The 8,353-nt window shown below is 51.7% G+C and overlaps 1 pseudogene; it reads right to left on the bottom strand.

Moving 5' to 3' along the window:
- Positions 1-261: 261 nt before the first annotated feature.
- LOC115331689 lies at positions 262-1,082 on the bottom strand (annotated as a pseudogene).
- Between the last annotated feature and the right edge of the window lie 7,271 nt (positions 1,083-8,353).

The following is an 8,353-nucleotide window of genomic DNA, read 5'->3' as shown; positions in this document are numbered from 1 at the left end:
CTCGCAAGAGTGTAAAAACGGCTGTACTGCGCTAAAAACCTGCTCCTCCTCTGCCATCTTGGTTTCCTGCAACGTCAAGAAATCGGTTTTCTGTGTCTCCAACAGGAGCTGCCCCTGGTATTGCTTCTCGCGCGTGTTAAAACCTCGAACGTTTTGCGTTGCAACCGAAATGGCCCAATTGTGCGTACAAAGTACGAAGGCTATGATGCAGCGCTTGCATTGTCGCTCTTCCACCAGTTCTGGAAACCAGGCGTTGCCGCCTTACTCGGAGTCGCAGCGTTGCTGGTCCTCCGGGGGTGCATTCAGCACCACCTTAAAACGGCTCCGCTGGTTCTTCTCGAACCCCCACCAAAGGGTAGGATTGAGCGTCGTGTCGGCCTTCGAGGGCTTATCTTCGAGGCCGCGCTTGTTGGGGCGGTGGTTTCGTTCATGTCGTCGGTGCGCTCGGAGGTAGCTTCGGTCGTCGAAGGACGGGCCGTGGGGGTCTCAGAGCTCTCAGGCGATGTCGGGGCAGAGGCCGGGGGACAGGAAGCAGGCTCCAGAACGTGAGGGGCTGACTTGTTTCTTTTTGTCTCCACGGCGCCCTCCCCGGAACCCTCATCTCCGGCAGGCTTCCCTTGTTGCTCTGTAGTAGTAGGGGCGTCGAACCCCGAACCACGCGCGGCTTTCTCGGTCTCTTCTGTGTCCATCGTGAAAGTTGTATGCTGCTCCAGCGCCTGTACCTCGGTGAAGCCAGCGTACGTCTTCATACACTCATCTTTACCGTGTCCGAAGCGAAAGCACACCGGGTTTCTAGCACCCCTAGTGACCGTTTCGTTCCTCTCTTTGTTTGAACATCCCAATTTAAGTTTAGAATTCGGACGAGTGTTTTTAATGTAAGCACAAAAAATTTTATTTACGCAGAGAAAAAAGCTCTAAGATAAAGTCAACCGTAAACCTCCTGGCTCGTAAAGGCCTCCCACTTGATTATTGTCAAGGGGCAGTAGAGACAGTGTCAGAATCCTGTCCCAGCAACAGCATACGGCAATCGTCCGAGCAGCCGGTTGCTCTGGAACAAAAGTCAGCAGGGACGTCGACTCCATGGGAACGTACTGGCGGGAGGTGGCTCTAGTGCTCATCAGCTGGTTGCAAGCCTCCTTTCGATTGTCCGACGAGCACCTCTCATCACCCAGCTCAGCTGTCGCCTCGGCTGGATTAGGTGCCACCGTTTTTCAGCGGAAAGTACCGCTCAGAAAGGAATATGTCGCGATCTTGAATCACATTTTTGACAAAAAATAAGCGTAACATGAGCATCGTTTTTCAATTTTGAGGGCGTCTCGGGCCAATAGAGGATATCACAGAGAACAGGTGATGCCAGAAGCTTCTTTAGTGCATGTTAATACTGCGGATCGGGCGAGTTGGTAATGCCTGTTTGACATCCCTATTGAAAAAGGCCAATATGAACTCGGCTTATTGGAAATATTGTATTCCAATGAAGATGATGGAAACCAATAAAAACTTATTGTTATCCGATTAACCCAATACGCACGACGGGAATTCATTTCGGAGCACAATATCCCGATATAGTATGCGGTTATTGGTATACAACAGGATATTGGAGCACAATATCCCGATATAACTTGCGGTTATTGGTATACAACAGGATATCGGAGCACAATACCCCGATATACTACACGGTTATTGGAATAGAATACGACATCGCGTGCATATTGGTGACCGACATGGAGATACTGTACGGCCACACGATATACAAATATTGGTCGTCGATCATGGGACCAAAGGAGAATACAATATGATATCGCGTGCATATATCTCAGAACGCGGGTACCAAGTTACCAACATGCATTACGTTGGCATATCCACACGGCAATACGCGAAAAATATATTGGGTGTGGATACACACATAACATGAACGTTCTGCGTTGCGAACACATTAACATTGATAGACAGTGCAAGTATGTACAGCTGTTAGTACGACACACAGTACACACAGCCTCGCGCGCTTGAAACTAGACAACCACCAAACCATTCAGAATAACTAGCCGGAACACCCGTCGCGACCTACCTTTTAATGAGAAAGCCCAATAACGACGTGCTCATTGGAGTGATCGTTTTCCAACAAATGTTTATTGCAGTTGTAATGCAACAAACGTTGATCGCCAAACGACAAACCCAACGTACCGGGATACAATTCGATGTTGCAACACACTGTCGGCGGTGTGTTCGAAAGCGCCGGAGAAGAAAAAGGACATCCGGCTCAGAGATTAGACAAAAGGCATATATTCTCTTATATCACGCGGCTTCCGAGGCCACGCGGTAGCGTGAGCTGGCGCGCTCACCGGCACTGTGCCCGGCGTAGTGGAGCCTTGGTTGTTTGGTCTGGAACAACATTCACTCTGGTGTTTTCTACAACCCGTGTGGTTGTGGCAGCTGTCGGCTCTGCCACAGAATCCCCCCCTAGTGTCGTGGAGCAACCCGTGTGGTTGTGGCCCACGTCACGTCCTTTGGGAAGTCGGTGGTTTGGCGGAGACTTTTACTTGAGTGAGTGTGACGGCTGATGGATGGTGCAGGAGCACAGGGTCCGTCAGAGAAGAGTCCAAGTAAGCGGGTTTCACTCGATCAAGTGATACAACGTCATGACGACCATTCATGTTGACCATACAAGTTTTGTCGGTGCGTGAAATGACTTCGAATGGTCCGTCGTACGGGGGAATGAGAGGTGCGCGTACCGTATCCCGTCTCACGAATACGTGAGTGCACGTGTCCAGATCTTCACTTATGAAAATCTGTCTCTGTGTTTGTTGTCTTGGTGAGGCTGGCCGTAGAGAATTGAAGAATTTTCTCATCTCTTCAAGTTATGAAGGCATGTCAGGCTGTGCGGATGGTGTGCACGTAAAGAAATCTCCTGGTAACCGAAGTGTAGTGCCGTAAACCAGTTCCGCTGAGGTGCAAGTTAAGTCCGTCTTGAAGGTGCCGCGAATTCCAAGGAGAACGAGAGGAAGGTGGTTGACCCAATGGTTTCGATCATCTCTAGTCATGAGCGCCGTCTTGAGTTGGCGATGTAGGCGCTCAACCATACCATTTGCGGCAGGATGGTACGATGTCGTGTGTATGTGGCGCGCGCCCAAGATGTTGGTGAGGGCCTTGAAAAACGCGCATTCAAATTGTCCGCCACGGTCGGTCGTGATGATAGATGGACAACCCAACCGTGAAATCCACGTGGTAATGAATGTGTGGGCAACGGTCTCTGCTGTGATGTCCGCGAGTGGAACAGCTTCAGGCCATCGCGTGAATCTGTCTACACATGTCAAGATGTAGCGAAATCTGTTGGATGATGGTAGCGGGCCCACGATGTCTATATGTACATGATCGAATCTGGCATCCGGCGGTCGAAATGGGTGGAGCGGTGTCTTTGTGTGTCGAGACACCTTCGAGCGCTGGCACTTGCAGCAAGTCTTCGCCCATAGATCCGGGGCCAGATACATCTGGCCCCGGATCAACGTCTGCGTTGATCCGGGGCCAGATGTATCTTGATGTACTAGGCGTTGTGTGGCCCGAATTCCCGGATGACTGAGGTCATGCAGAGCGTGAAAAATGGCCTGACGAAATTTTGGAGGAATGTAGGGTCTGGGTGTGCCAGTCGACATATCGCAAATAATCTCAGAAGTGGCGAGTGGCAATGCAATGGACTGCAGCTTGAGAGATGTTGATGACGTGGTAGCTTCTGCAGTTCGGCGTCTTCCTGTTGAGCCAAAGCCAATTCCTAAAAATTGACAATTGGAGACGAGGATACGTTTCCAATGCGAGACAGTGCGTCTGCTGGCGTGTTGGCAATACCGGCGACATGGCGTAGATCTGTAGTATATTCTGCAATGTAAGCAAGGTGGCGAATATCTCTTGCAGAATAAGAGTTGTGGTTTCCGGCGAATGAGTAGGTGAGAGGCTTGTGGTCGGTCGTCACGTGAAACACTCGGCCTTCCAAGAAGTACTGGAAGTGGCGAACTGTTGCGTAAACTGCAAATAGTTCGCGTCCGAACGTGCTATAGCGTGTCTCCGCCGGGGTGAGTTTCTGAGAGAAAAATGCCAGTGGGAGCCAGTCATTGTTGTTTTGTTGTTGCAACACTGCTCCAACTGCAACTTCCGAAGCATCAACCATGATGCGCGTTGGAGCATCATTTCGAGGGTGCACCAAAAGTGTGGCGTCGGCAAGGGCATTGTTTACAGCGGTGAAAGCCTTTAGTGCGTTGTCTGACCATGGTATTTCCGTGGAGGGTTTCTGTTGGCCACGTAGCAAGTCTGTCAGAGGTTTTATAGCTTGTGCGAGTGTGGAATAAATCTTCGATGAAAGTTTATGAGTCCAAGAATCTCTCGCAGCTTCCTCAAAGATTTTGGTTGGGGGAAATCTCGGATCACTTGTACCTTGGGTTTGATGCCAGCAGGTGTGATGTGATGTCCGAGAAATTCCAAAGCCGTTGCCCCAAAGGTGCATTTTGCCACATTGATGGTCAGTCCATATAGGCGGAGTCACTCGAAGGTAAGGCGTAGATGTTCGTTGTGCTCTTCAGGTGATGCGCTCGCAATCAAGAGGTCATCCACGTAGGCGAAGATGAAAGGAAGTCCATGAAAGACTTCGTGGATGAACCTCTGAAAGGTTTGCGTGGAGTTGCGCAACGCGAAGGGCATACGGACATACTCAAAGAGGCCGAAGGGGGTGGTGATTGCCGTCTTCGGTATATCCGCAGGTTCTATTGGGATGTGGTGATACGCCTTCACCAAGTCTATCTTGCTGTAGATAGATGTGCCATCCAGGTGCTGTGTGAAGTCGTGGATATAAGGCAAGGGGTACCGATCGGGCTGTGTTTGATTGTTCAGCGCTCGGTAGTCCCAGCACGGCCTCCAGTCTCCCGGATCTTTCTTTGGACCATGTGGAGGGGTGTGGCCCAGGAACTCTTTGATGGCCGGATGATGCCGAGCTCTTGCATGTGCTCGAACTCTAGTCGGGCTACGCGGAGGCGTTCGCCCGATACACGACGAGGGCGAGGAAAAGCGGGTGGGCCAGACGTGACGATATGATGTGTCACTCCGTGTGGTGGTATCTCTGATATGTTAGACGTCTTCGTGATCTCTGGAAATTCTTTGAGAATATCGGCAAAACTGGAAGCCGGCAGGATGTTTCGAATGCCAATTGAAGTTAAGTTGGTGAAGGCTCCATTGACGGCAAGGCGAGTTCTGTTGTCAGTCAGGCGACGGTGGTGCATACTGACATCCAAATCAAAGTTTGAAAGGAAGTCAGAACCTAAGAGTGGGTAGGTCACATCGGCTATGACAAAGATCCATCGGAAGACTCGGCGTAATCCCAAGTCTAGGGTCACTGAGCGCATTCCGTATGTTGGAATATTGGATCCGTTTGCCGCAACGAGGTGTGATCCGGGCTGTGGGTGTCGTCTTTCCGCTAGTGTTGGAGGAAGGACGGACATTTCAGCTCCGGTGTCGACCAAGAAGCGGCGGCCTGAAATGCGTTCTGTGATGAAAAACAGACGGCTTGCTGTTGGGCCTTGGTCACTTGCCGCCTCTAGTGGCGGGCCGGAGCGTTTTCCTGCCAGTTGCATGGTTGTTCGCACTTGCGTGCCCTGCTGCCGAATGTCTGGTGGTACCAACAAATATCGCCTTCCCGTCGTTGCGATGAACTGCGACGTCGAGATGATCTGCGCCTTCTTGGTTCACGCGGTCTGCTTCTCGTGCTAAGGGCCGCGACGCTTGCTGTTAAAGCGTCAATGCGAGCTTCGAGGGCTCGGGTGGAGGAGCACTGGTGTGAAGTGTCCACGACGCTCGACAGGCTAGGTGTAGCTTATTCGGCGACGCGATCGGCCATCTCCGCAAGGCGGTCAAGACTTATGTCTGCAGCTGGGGCGAGGGCCATGCGCATCCCTTGGTGCAAGCGATGGAGGAACAATTCCCGTAAAATGGGATTGTTTGCGTCAGATGCTTGCTCACCCAGCAGTTGCCGCATGCGGTGAAGCAGCTGGGATGGTCTACGGTCGCCAGCTCTTCAGTGTTCAAGAGCTGCTGAACCCGCGATGCCTCGGACTCCGTCTTTCTGGCGAGGATTGTGCGCTTGAGGGGGTCGAAAGCGTCGTCAGGAGGTGGCATTGCCAGTATGTCGTCCAGCTCATCAGCCAGTTCTGCGGGGAGGGCCGACACGACATAATAGTAGCGTGATAACTGGGTGGTGATGTGCCGCAAGTGGAACTGTGCGTCCACTTGGGAAAACCAGGCCCGTGGATTTTTCGCCCAGAAGACTGGAAGGCGGAGCTGGACGGTGGTGGTCAAGCCTGCGTCGTCGGTGGAGTTGCCTGCGCTCTGGTTCATTGTAGTCGGACGTCCGGGTCACCAATTTGTCGGCGGTGTGTTCGAAAGCGCCGGAGAAGAAAAAGGACATCCGGCTCAGAGCTTAGACAAAAGGCATATATTCTCTTATATCACGCGGCTTCCGAGGCCACGCGGTAGCGTGAGCTGGCGCGCTCACCGGCACTGTGCCGGGCGTAGTGGAGCCTTGGTTGTTTGGTCTGGAACAACATTCACTCTGGTGTTTTCTACAACCCGTGTGGTTGTGGCAGCTGGCGGCTCTGCCACAACACCATCGCAATACAACAAGAAATTATCGGTGTTGGGACACGCCCACCACATCGAATACGATATCAATACGAAGTTACCGACGGTGAGAAATACAACATCATGACACGATATACTAGTTACCGGTGTTGGGACCGAAATCGAACGCTATACGTGACAATGTCGGTTCGCACGATAAAATAATGAGGGTGAATAGGTTTGACAGGTCACGTGCATGTAGTTGCTTCTTACGCGCACATTTATCGATATTGACCCACCTTTCTGGGTAATCCTACGTGGTACACAAAATCCACGACGACATGCGAGCACATTTCACCCACCACTTTTCGTCGCCTGTTTCGCGAGATTCACACACTGTCCAAAAAACGACGTGAAAAATACGTGCACTTGCGCCATCAAACGATACGTTACAGCCTCGTTTCTCGAGAAGACAGTTTCCACCGCCAACACGCGCGCGCGCGCGCAAGCAAGCAGTTTGGATTTTGAACTGTTCGAACTTCGAAGGGAGCGAGCCCGGCTGGCCCGGCGCGATGCCGGTGTGCTGGCGAGCCGCCAAGACGAGCATGCGCAGTGCGCAGCGGGCGGGCGTCGGTTGCGCCGCTGTCACCACTGTGTCTGTGTCAACGACTGTGTGTTGCGCGACCCGGCCAGCCTGGCCAGCCGGCGTGATTGGCGTTCGTCGCACTCTGTACTCGTGGGCATCGAGCGAAACCTAAGCATTTTCAATTGCTTCGAAAGGTACGTATACACGACTCTATTACTTGCAGCATTGAGTGCTTCGGCGTACGCGGATCAAAGTAAACGCCGAAGGACAGAAAGGAGACGTTAAGTTTTTAAATCGAGGCCTTTTTGAACGCCTGTGTCCCCTGCTCTGTTGCAGGCGTCATTTCGACCATTTCGACTGCGTGTGCTCCAATGTAACGTCAGTCACTGTTCACACTTGGCTAGCTTTGCCAGTTTGTTATCTCATGTGCGAAATAGACGTAGAAACCAGCGCCGCGTCTCTTTCGGATACTCAGCCTCCAGCCCCCTTCCTTCCGGCGTGCTTTCTGCCGCGCCCGTTCGGCGCATTGGATTCGCGGGCGCGTCAGGCTCGTTCGAAGAGGCGTCGTTGGAAGCTGACGAGTCGCCGAAGTGTACCGGAGCTTCTCTTTAGGAAAGTCGCAATCGACGCTCGGCGGCTCGGCTCTGAGCTCGTACTTTTCTCCTCCCGGGTAGACCATGAGTGCCGATGAACGAATTTGAAAAAGCGCTAGCGAGTGACTTTGTGACGCCACCCAACTGTCCTTCTATCAACGGCGCAGAGAAAATGATGTACAGAAAAAAAAAACAAAAAACACGTTTTTTTATATTTCGTTGGCCATGTTTCACCTCAACACAAAGTGAATCGCGGCTGTACGTCGGTTGACTCATTACTGTGCCTAGATTGTAACGGAACCTTTTTGGTGTGATCTTATTCTGATATCGTTATATCTCGCCTTTTCATCTTGGCTGCACTCCTCTAGACGACATTCTACACATTGCACTCCTTGTCGACATGTCGCTGGTGCTTGAGACTAATTGGAAGTCACTGTTTGCTCACTCCTTGGTGCAGACATTTTATGTTCAACATCAGTTATCTGAAGGAGGCTCCATGAAACCCTAGAATTTGTTTAGAGCTACCTCAACATACTGTGGTAGAGTGCTGTTTTGTGCATTGTAGGTTCGCACAAAACCAAAT

The sequence above is a fragment of the Ixodes scapularis genome, unplaced genomic scaffold (assembly GCF_016920785.2).
Source record: "Ixodes scapularis isolate PalLabHiFi unplaced genomic scaffold, ASM1692078v2 PGA_scaffold0__279_contigs__length_252992795, whole genome shotgun sequence".
NCBI classification, from domain to species: domain Eukaryota; kingdom Metazoa; phylum Arthropoda; class Arachnida; order Ixodida; family Ixodidae; genus Ixodes; species Ixodes scapularis.
The sequence above is the reverse complement of the archived record's forward strand: the minus strand, read 5'-3'. Positions and strand labels throughout refer to the sequence as shown.